At 45.0% G+C, this 10,851-nt stretch overlaps 1 protein-coding gene and 1 pseudogene across 1 annotated transcript in view; one reads left to right on the plus strand and one right to left on the minus strand.

The window, feature by feature from the left end:
- Positions 1-10,851, minus strand: part of LOC140723079 (uncharacterized) — a 561,502-nt gene that overhangs the window by 493,961 nt on the left and 56,690 nt on the right. The window lies entirely within an intron of this gene.
- Positions 1,208-3,409, plus strand: LOC140723091 (uncharacterized; annotated as a pseudogene).

Raw genomic sequence — 10,851 nt, forward strand, 5'->3', positions numbered from 1 at the left:
ACTCAGCTCCTGAATTCTCCCAGAAACTCCAGCCATTGCTGCTCCGTTGTCACTCCTACCTTTTCCCTTCCAAACAAGTTTGGCCAGCTTCTCTGTCACAGAAACATCGAGAAGTTCAGTACAGAAACAGGCTATTTGCCCAATCCAGTCAATGCCAAACAAACATTTAAACTGTCTAATGCAACTACCTGCACCAAGACCATCGCACCCATCCTCAGTGGAAAAAGCTGCTTACCTGTACCCTAGCTATACTGTTATAATGTTGTCTATTCCCAACAAATCCTCAAAGAAATGTATAATATCTTTGTTTATGTTTCGAGCCTTTTTCAGATGTATAGGATGATGAGGGACACTGATCGTGTGGATAGCCAGAGGTTTTTTCCCCAGGGCTGAAATGGCTAACGTGAGGGAGCATAGTTTTAAGGTGCTTGAAAGTTGATACGGAGGGGATGTCAGGGGTAACTTTATTTACACTGAGAGTTGTGGGTGCATGGAACGGATTGCAGGCTACTTGTGTGAGAGTGTTTCAGTTACTGTGGGGCCAGGAAGCCATGCAGCTCAGTGGGAACAGGGAATAATACTAATGGGGAGAGTGAAACTGAGCCAGGTCACTGATTGGAGATGGCAGAAATTCCCCATTCTTATAGAGACAGGAAAAGCATCAGAGAATTTGATGGTCATTCCAGATACCAGCACCGTGCCCAGTTAGAACATGATTTCTCTCTCCAACTCTTCACTGTAACAGTGTGATGCCAGCTGATACCTTGACAAATCAAGCGATCTCATTAGAAATGTCCTGCACCCATTGATGGATTATGTAAATCTTTTTACAGGTTAAAAATGGCAAGGAATTTGCCTACGGGAATCTCGAACACAACACACCAGTTTTGCTGTCTCTGTCCAGATATTTAAGAAGTGGAGCAAGGGATTCAGTCGATCATCCTTCCTGCTCAGACTGTCGGGAGGGATTCACTCGATCATCTGACCAACTGGCATGCCCGTTAGTTTACATGGGGGGAGCCCATTCATCTGCTCAGACAGTGGGAATGGATTCACTCGGTCATCTCAACTGAAGGTACATCAGCAAGTTCACACTGGGACGAGGCCATTCACCTGTTCTGTGTGTGAGAAGGGATTCAGTCGGTCTTCCCACCTGTGGACACACCAGTCAGTTCACACTGAAGGATTCTCTCAGTCATCTGACCTAATGGCTCACCAGCGAGTTCACACTTGGGAGCGGCCGTTCACCTGCTCAGTCTGTGGGAAAGGATTCACTCAGTCATCTCAGTTACTGACACACCAGTCAGTTCACACTGGAGAGTGGCCAATCACCTGCTCGGACTGTGGGAAGGAGTTCACTCGTTCATCTGAAATGAAGGTACATCAGCGAGTTCACACTGGAGAGAGGCCGTTCACATGCTTGGACAGTGGGAAGGGATTCACTGAGTCATCTCAACTGAAGGTACATCAAAGAATTCACACTGGGGAGAAGCCATTCACGTGCTCAGACTGTGGCAAGGCATTCACTTCATCAGCTCACTTACTGAGACACCAGTCAGTTCACACTGGGGAGAGGCCATTCACCTGCTCAGACTGTGGGAAAGGATTCACTTTATCAAATCAGTTACTGAAACACCGGTCAGTTCACACCGGAGAGTGGCCAATCACCTGCTTAGACTGTGGGAAGGGATTTGATTCGTCATCCCATCTGAAGGTACATCAGCGAGTTCACACTGGAAAGAAGCCGTTCACCTGCTCAGACTGTGGGAAAGGATTCACTCAGTTATCTCAACTGAAGGCACACCAGGGAGTTCACACCGGAGAGTGGCCAATCACCTGCTCAGACTGCGGGAAGGGATTTGCTTCGTCATCCCATCTGAAGGTACATCAGCGAGTTCACACTGGGGAGAGGCCGTTCACCTGCTCGGTCTGTGGGAAAGGATTCACTCAGTTATCTCAACTGAAGGCACACCAGGGAGTTCACACCGGAGAGTGGCCAATCACCTGCTCGGACTGCGGGAAGGGATTTCCTTGGTCATCCCATCTGAAGGTACATCAGCGAGTTCACACTGGGGAGAGGCCGTTCACCTGCTCAGACTGCGGGAAGGGATTTGCTTCGTCATCCCATCTGAAGGTACATCAGCGAGTTCACACTGGGGAGCGGCCGTTAACCTGCTCAGACTGTGGGAAGGGATTCACTGAGTCATCTCAACTGAAGGTACATCAAAGAATTCACACTGGGGAGAAGCCATTCACGTGCTCGGACTGTGGCAAGGCATTCACTTCATCAGCTCACTTACTGAGACACCAGTCAGTTCACACTGGTGAGAGGCCGTTCACCTGCTCAGACTGTGGGAAGGGATTTGCTTCGTCATCCCATCTGAAGATACATCAGCGAGTTCACACTGGAGAGAGGCCATTCACCTGCTCAGACTGTGGGAAGGGATTCGCTTCGTCATCCCATCTGAAGGTACATCAGCGAGTTCACACTGGTTAGAGGCCGTTCATCTGTTCAGACTGTGGGAAGGGATTCACTCAGTCATCCATCCTAAAGGCACACCAGCGACTTCACACTGGGTAGAGACCGATCTGCTCAGACTTTGGGAAGAGATTCTCTCAGCCAAATCAACCAGTGTGCATCATTGAGTTCACACTGGGGAGAGGCCGTTCACCTGCTGTGAATGTAGGAAGCGATTCACTCAGTCATCTAATCTTATGTAGCTCTCAGTTCTGCTGGCAGCTTAACAGAGGGGTTTATAGCCCACCCACCCCAGTCTGGCCAAACTGAAGAATCTCGTTTGTGTGGATACTGTGCGATGTGTCCCCTGTGTAATCTGCCCCTGGCGTTCATACTTTCTGTGGACTGTCTCTTTAAAATGCAAAGAGAACCAAGACTGACTTTGGACACGCTGTTGGATTTCTGCAGAAGTGCTGGGTTGCTATGGTGACCAACTAATGTTTATGTTCTCTGTGGTTAAGCAAGGTCAGAATGATCCTTTACCGACACAGAACAAGCAAGCGACTTCTTACTGAGAGAGGGGCGGAGCTACCTGATTGACAGCTGGTGTTCAGCACAACGGTATTTAAACACACGTAACTGCTTTTCTCGTAGGACACGCGAATGCACGAAGGCTAGTGATGAAAGTTTCTGCCAGTTGGACTTTCTTGTACCCACAAGGGTGGGATTTGAGGATCGATAAAGAAGAATCGATCTGTGGCCGTTAGTGCGTGTAAGAGCGACCCTGTGGAATCTACCGGTGAGTCTAACCCTTGCCTGGGTTGGTAGATTTTCTCTTGAAGAAGGTGCTCTTCAGTTGGTCGTGTCTGGCTAACTTGGAAGATTTGATGGGCATTGGAAAAGGTCAACAACACCTGTTTACTTGGATTACATCTCCCTCTCCCTCTCCCTCCTTCCCTCCCTCCCTCCTCCCGCCCACCCCAATCTTGTGAACTAAATTGAATCTACCACAACATCGTAGGACTATGCCGTTTACCACCTAGGTTTTGGATTTTATATACAGGTGGCCCCCGTTTTTCAGACGCTCGCTTTACGACAGCTCACTGTTACGAAAGAGTTACATTAGTACCTGTTTTTGCTGACCAAAGAGGATTTTCGGTTTTATGAAAAAGATGATGCCTGCTTTATATGTGAGTTTACCCCGAGAAGGACTACCGTGACCGTGAAGCCTTGTGCGGCAGTTGTGTACGCATGTGTGTACGTGCATAGCTGTGCACGTGCCGATTCTTTTTCTCTCCAAATCAATTTCAGTTCACTATCTTCCCGATTTTCAGTGAAACTACACTGTAAATTCAATATTTCTACTTTATATAGTGTGTATATTTATCATATCATTCCTACTTTTACTATAGGTTAGTGTTATTTTAGGTTTTATGTGCTATTTGGTATGATTTGGTGGGTTATTCTTTGGGTCTGGGAACGTCCAAAATCTTTTCCCATTTAGATTAATGGTAATTGCTTCTTCACTTCATGACATTTCAGTTTACAAACGGTTTCATAGGAACGTTCTAACTTCAGATACCGGGGGAAACCTGTATTCACACCTATATATGCATAACATTGCTAACCCTAGCATTATCTGGTTTAAGTTCACTATTATTAGTAGTTACAAATAAAATAGTGTTTGTTAACTGCAAAACCAGACTCCAAGTGTGTTCAATTGTTGCTGGTAGTTTTATAAGTTTGCGTCTACGTGACACATGAAGTAACAAATGGTACGTAATATGTGATTAAACTATTAAGATTTATAATTCTGACTTTGACTATAGGGTTAGTAAAGAAAACAAAAAAAAGAAAAAGGGCCCACTCTCTCCATTCACGTCTTCTCATCTCTCCCCAGCAAAAGGCCATGAAAATCTCTCTTCCAGACTCACAAGAAAGAACATTTCTGTCATTGGATAGCCCCGCACTCCAAAACCCTGTTATCTCTAATTGTAACCTAGACATTGCTGCTGCAGAGAAACCACTACCTCAGCATTGAAACATTGCATAGAGGCCATTACATCAGCAGTGAAACCTTACAGTATGTTACACTTGTGACACACTACCGGGTTCACACTGGGGAGAAAGTTTCAATGAGCTGCATGCTGGATATTTGTCCATCACTGTTGCTGAATGCAATTTCGAGAGTGACTGTCGGTGCTGAACTCTGCAATTATTGCTGCTGCTCACCACACCCAGTTCTGCACCCTGGTCACTGGGCATGGGAGGAGTTTATTCTGCTGCACATTCACCTTTAATGGGACTGGAGTTTAATATTCTGTCTCTGAGACAAATAAACCAGTTCTATTTTAAACTCTGTCTTTGGTGCTTAGTGAATTTATAACACAACTGGTGTACTCAGGCCTGCTGAACCCGGCCAGTGAATCTGTTCCACATCAGTCCATTTAAATCCTCCCCTGTTGTTTCCCTTGAATTCTCTGCAGACTGAAGAAGTCGAGATGACTGCAGTTCTAATCTCTGGGCTGATGAAGAATGACATTGTCCGTTAACCTCCTTAATCACAACTTATTTCCACATTATGACTCATTTTCCCTGCTTCTAATCGACTGTTGGATACACCACTGTCCTCTAAAAAATTGGAATGGGAAACCATAAATTGGATGTTCAAAGGAGCAGGGTCAGAAACCAGAGGCAGGTCTGCACAGTGCAGAGTTTGGGACTCTGGATGATGGATGGGGTAAGAACGTATGATGAGGAGAAAGGAATCAACAGTGGGGTGTGGCAATGGATGACAGAATAGCAACATTTGGACGCTAATTGGCAGACGAAATAACTTGGTTATCTGACTGACGAACAATGCCTGTGGTGAGGGGCCCCATTGGTCGAGGCAAATATGTGTGTTGAGAATGGTTATACCTGTTGAGGGAGTTATTCCTGCTTGTTTATCCTGTAATATTATATCTGAATGTTTATTTCAGATGATCCTATCTGTAATAATGTATTTATTATCATATAAATTGTGAGATTATGTCCTTAACTGAATCAGGCTTGAAGTCATGGTGCCTTAATGAAGTTACCGTGGTCATTCATCCGTTTGTATTTTAAAGCAAGATTTTGGTGAATGATATTTGCCACTTGATTGTACCTGCATAAGTAATCAGATTGATTTCAACTGCTGCAGGATCCTGGAATGTGTTGGATTGTGTCTGGTTTCTCTTGGCATTTTCTGCGTTTAGTGTCTTGTTTGCTTGTATTGCATGTATTTCATTTTTTTTTTCTTTTTCTTAAACACCTTGTCCTGTATTTCTGCAAGGAACTCCTCTGTTTTTGGGAAGAGGTCTCCAACTCTCAGTCAGGTGCTCGGTGTTTCCTTGTCACCATCTAGTCTGCTCAGATCGTTGGGATGTCTCCCATGGAGGGTCATACTCATCCCACTGGTTAATGTTTTCTTCCAGAGTGATGATTCATTTTTCTGAGCTGGCCTCTCATGTACGTGTTCTGGTCTGTACTTCTTATCGCGATTGCATATACACACATGGAGTGCTGAATCCAGTTCATTTTTGATGAAAATATATATATACCTAGAAGTTTTATCTGACTGTTGTGTGATTTCTTTTTATTTCATGTGTATCATTTCTCTTCTTCCTCTTGTCCAAGGTAGTGTTAATCTAAGTGAGTTTGAGTGTAAATAGTCTTTTCTAAAGCTTTCTTAAGTTCTTGTTTATCATTCTAAATTTTGCTGATTGAAATGGGACCAAGATACTTTTATTTAAAAAAAAATCAGTGTCGGTATTGATGAAAATGTTTATTGCCTGTGTTGTATTTGTTAATTATTGAGCTCTATTTGGTAGTTTTTTTAAAGCCTTGGACTAAATTTTTCAAAGGTTTTCCCTATTCCACACTACTTACTATTTTCTTTGCTTGTTGATATTCCAGATATGTGGGTATCAAGAGTCCTGGTGAAGGGTCTTGGCCTGAAATTTTGATTCCCATCCACAGATGCTGCCTGAGATGCTGAGCTCCTCCAGCACTTTGTGTGTAGTTCTCTAGATTTCTAGCATCTGCAGGTCTTCTTGTTTCCCAGATACTTATGTTTCTTGGAAGAACAAGCCAAGAACAAGCTAGTAGTGGGGTTGTGTGACTCTGTTGGTGAAATATTAAATAAAATCCTTAGAAAGAGGTGGCATAGGGTTGGAAGGTGTAGAATCTGTGGGTAGAATTAAGGAACAGCAAATGTTAAAAAAAAACCCTGATGGGAATTGTACAGAGACTTCCAAACAATAGTAAGAATGAGGTCCACAAATTACAATGGGAAATAGAAAATGAGTGCCAAAAGGGCAATGTTACAATAGTCATGGGGGATTGTCATGCAGGTGATTAGGAAAATTAGGATGGTGTTGGTCTCAAGAGGAGGAATTTCCTAGAATGCCGACAAGTTGCTTTTTTTTAGAGCAGCTCGTGGTTGAGCTCGCTTGGGGATCAGATATACTGGATTATTGTAATGAACTGGAATTAAATAGGTCACTGAAGTCCAAAGAACACTTAGGGGCAAGTGCTCTTAATATGATCAAATTCACCCCTACATTAGAGAAGGAGAAGCTAAAGTCAGATGTGGAATAAAGAGAATTAGAGAGGCATGAGAGAAAAATTGGTCAAAACTGATTTTAAAAGAACACGGGCAGGAAAGATAACAAAGCAGCAATGGCTGGAATTTTTGGAAGCAATTTGGAAGGCACAGTATATATACAGTGGCATGCAAAAGTTTGGGCACCGCGGTCAAAATTTCTGTTCCTGTGAATAGCTAAGCGAGTAAAAGATGACCTGATTACAAAAGGCATAAAGTTAAAGATGACACATTTCTGTAATATTTTAAGCAAGATTACATTTCTGGTTCCATCTTTTACAATTTCAAAATAACAAAGAAGGAAAAGGGCCGGAAGCAAACGTTTGTGTGCCCTGCATTGTCAGTACTGAGTAACACCCCCTTTGGCAAGTATCACAGCTTGTAAACACTTCCTGTAGCCAGCCAAGAGTCTTTCAGTTCTTGTTTGAGTAAATGTCTGGGTTCAGTCATAAGTAGCAAAGTACTAACTGTGGAAATTACAAATCAGAATATTATTAGAGTCACAGAGAGCAGCAGCACTGAAACAGGCCGCTCTGCCCTTCTAGTCCATGCCGACCTGTTTTTGTTGTTACTGCCTAGTTCCTGCTACGTGCACCAGAGCCTCCATACACCTCCCACCCACGTCCTCACCCAAATTCCTCTTTAGCGTCTAAATCAAACCCACATTCTCCACTTCCACTGGCAGCTCACTCCACACTCTCACCAACCTCTGAGTGAAGAATTCCACGAAAATAATTCACTTTCACCCTGAACGTATGTCCAATGTCAGGGTGAGCGGGAGGACGGGGCAGAGAGGGAAGACAGTAAGGGGAGGGGGTGGTCAAATGCAGAGAGAGAAACAGAGCAGAGAGATTATACTGAATATCTTTCAGAAAAAGTAATTGAACTTGCTGCAAACCTACTCTCCATATCCTGTACATTCTTAACCAAATTATTGATCCAGATGACAATAATGGTTGACGTCCAAAGTAAATGTTATTATCAGAGTACATATATGTCACCACATACAACCCTGAGATTGTTTTTCCTACAGTAATGCTTAGCAAATCTATAGAATAGTAACAGGATCAATGAAAGATCAAGTGGAGCATAGAATTCAACAAACTGTGCAAATGCAAATATAATTAAATATCAATGAATAATGAGAGCAGTGGGGTGTATCCCTGGGGAACCTCACTAGGCCCGGGCCTCGAGTCCAATGAACAGCCTCCCACCATCACTCTCTGCTTCCTACCATCAAGCCAACTGTGCATCCAGTGAGCCAGCTCTCCCTGGATCCCGTGTGATCTGACTTTCCACAACAACTTACCATGTGACCGTTATCAAAGACCTCACTGATGCTCATATCGGCCCCGATCCTGGGACAGAGGTGTCACCGATCAGAGGGCATAGATTTAAGCAGAGGATGAAGAGGTTTAGAGAGATCTGAGGAAGAGATTTGTCACTCAGAGGGTAGCTGAAATCTGGAACACACTGCCCGAGGTGGTGGTGGAGGCAGGTCCCTTCACAACATTTACAAAGAGGATGAGCATTGAAACTGCCGAGATACAGTCGGCTATGATCCAAGTGCTGATAAATGGGACCAGTGTAGACAGTGAGTGGATGGTCAGAACAGGTATGGCCGGCCGAAGGCCTGTTTCCGTGCTGTGTGATCCACCACTCCGGACATGCTAAATTAACGATGGTGGCACCACAAGGCATTGATTTCAAAACTCTACACCCCTCTCCAACCTGAAATAAACCAGACTGAACCCCTTTGTCACCACTGGGAGTATCTGTTTCTGTCAAGGTAACATAGAGATTGGTCACTTCTGCTAAACAACTGGCAATTGATGAAGTTCCTGTGTCGTCTTCCATTAATATTGCTTCCTTACAGCTAAACTAATCCTCTCACTGTGTCAGAATCAGTGATTAAATCCGGCACCAAACACTGTTTTCATCCCTGCACGTTGAAACTGGAACCATCTAACTGAGGGTCTGATGGAGACATAACCCCTGTCCTCTGCACATGTGATCACATCTCTCCTGCTTCTGACATTTAAAATACCCTCAGAATGGTTTTCTGATTCAGTCTGAAGGTTATGGTACATTCAGCTCATCGTCAGACCTGACAAACCATGTCTTCCCGCAGCTGGTTCCACCTGTTGGTGTGTCCTCTTTCCTCCACCTCCAGGGAAGCTGCATCTCTACACTAACTCCTCACTTGAGGCGACTGTCTATACCCGTGACACAGGAAATCACATCTCCGTCACTCTATTCCAGCTGCTACCATCTGGGAAGCGGTACCGCAGCATAAAAGCCAGGACCAACAGGCTCTGGGGCAGCTTCTTTCACCAGGCCATCAGACCGATGAACTGGCGCTGACTTGAACGTACTCTATATTACATTGTCTGTTTTAATTATTATAAACTATTATAAATTACTATGATTGTACGTTGCACATTTAGTTGGAGACATGACGTAAAGATTTTTACTCCTCATGAATGTATGAAATAAAGTCAATTCAATTCAATTCCTGATTCCATTCCTGACCTGCTCGCCTCTGGGTATCCTCCGTCAACAAGCTCCTTCCTCAGTCTCCATCTGTGAGGTTACAAAAACAAAACAAAAAAAAATTAAATGATCTACTAGACAGCTCCTGTACCCCTTTACCCCTGAACATGTTCTCCTGTTAAAACTGTTTCCTCAGTCCCTTCCCGATTCCCTTTCCCTTTCAGACTCCCGATATCCCAGCATATCCGAATTCACTGTAAGGACATTTATACCTCACAGGAGGATGTGGAAATCCGTGTACTCTGATGCACTGGTCACTGACACACCCTTCCCCTTCCCAATTTGCACTCGCAGCCCATGACGGTGACAGCTGTCCTTGACTCTGGGACTCTGTAACACACAATCTTATAACTCATAATCTTGTGAACAGCAATCTTAGACAGTCATTAATATGAAGAGAGAATTGTTTCCTGAAAGGACACGCGAGCTAAGCTGTCTGATCCAGTTCACCAGATCGTCCCTTGTTTACAACTTAATTTGTCTCGGGACCATCCTCCCCGTATCACGGAATGTCCAATCATCCCACTTTCTCCCAACAGAACCCATCCCGCCTACAAGCCCACACCCACACTCCACTCATAACCTCTACCCACACACACAGACAGAGCCCATTCTCCCCAAACCCCTTGGAGAACCACAAGGAATTGATCCCACAGCCCTGGCTCGGTCGCAAATTTAAAACCGGGGCTGAGGAGAGCCTGGAGCCCACAGCCACCCGGCAGAGCTTGGGCCAGGCCCTTTCTCACTGCTACCGGCCGCCGATTTACACAAACCCGACATCAGCCCCTGCGCACCGCCGCTCGGACTATCCCAGAGTGTCGGCAGCGCGCCTGCGCATCTCGCTATGGTGTAGATACTGGCCGGGGGTCCCCACAGCGCCACCACTGGCAGGAGCCGGAGGGACAGCGCAGAGAGCTCAGCCAATCGGCTCTTTCACTGGGACACGCTGAACTCCCCAACAACTCCATCTAGCTGGAATGTAATGACCAACAAATATAATTCCTGTCAGCGATTAGCTGTCTGAGTGATTCGATGACTTTTAGAGGAAGGGGTATCTATGGCCCACATTGTCAGGGTGTTAGTTTACCAGGAGACAAAGGCGCTGCCTGAGGATCTCAGTGGGTCGGGCAGCATCTGTGGAGGGAAATGGACCGTTAACATTTCGGGCCGAGACCCTCCCTCTGGACTGAGAGTGGACGGGAAATAGTCAGAG

The sequence above is a fragment of the Hemitrygon akajei genome, unplaced genomic scaffold (genome assembly GCF_048418815.1).
Source record: "Hemitrygon akajei unplaced genomic scaffold, sHemAka1.3 Scf000100, whole genome shotgun sequence".
In the NCBI taxonomy this organism is placed as follows: domain Eukaryota; kingdom Metazoa; phylum Chordata; class Chondrichthyes; order Myliobatiformes; family Dasyatidae; genus Hemitrygon; species Hemitrygon akajei.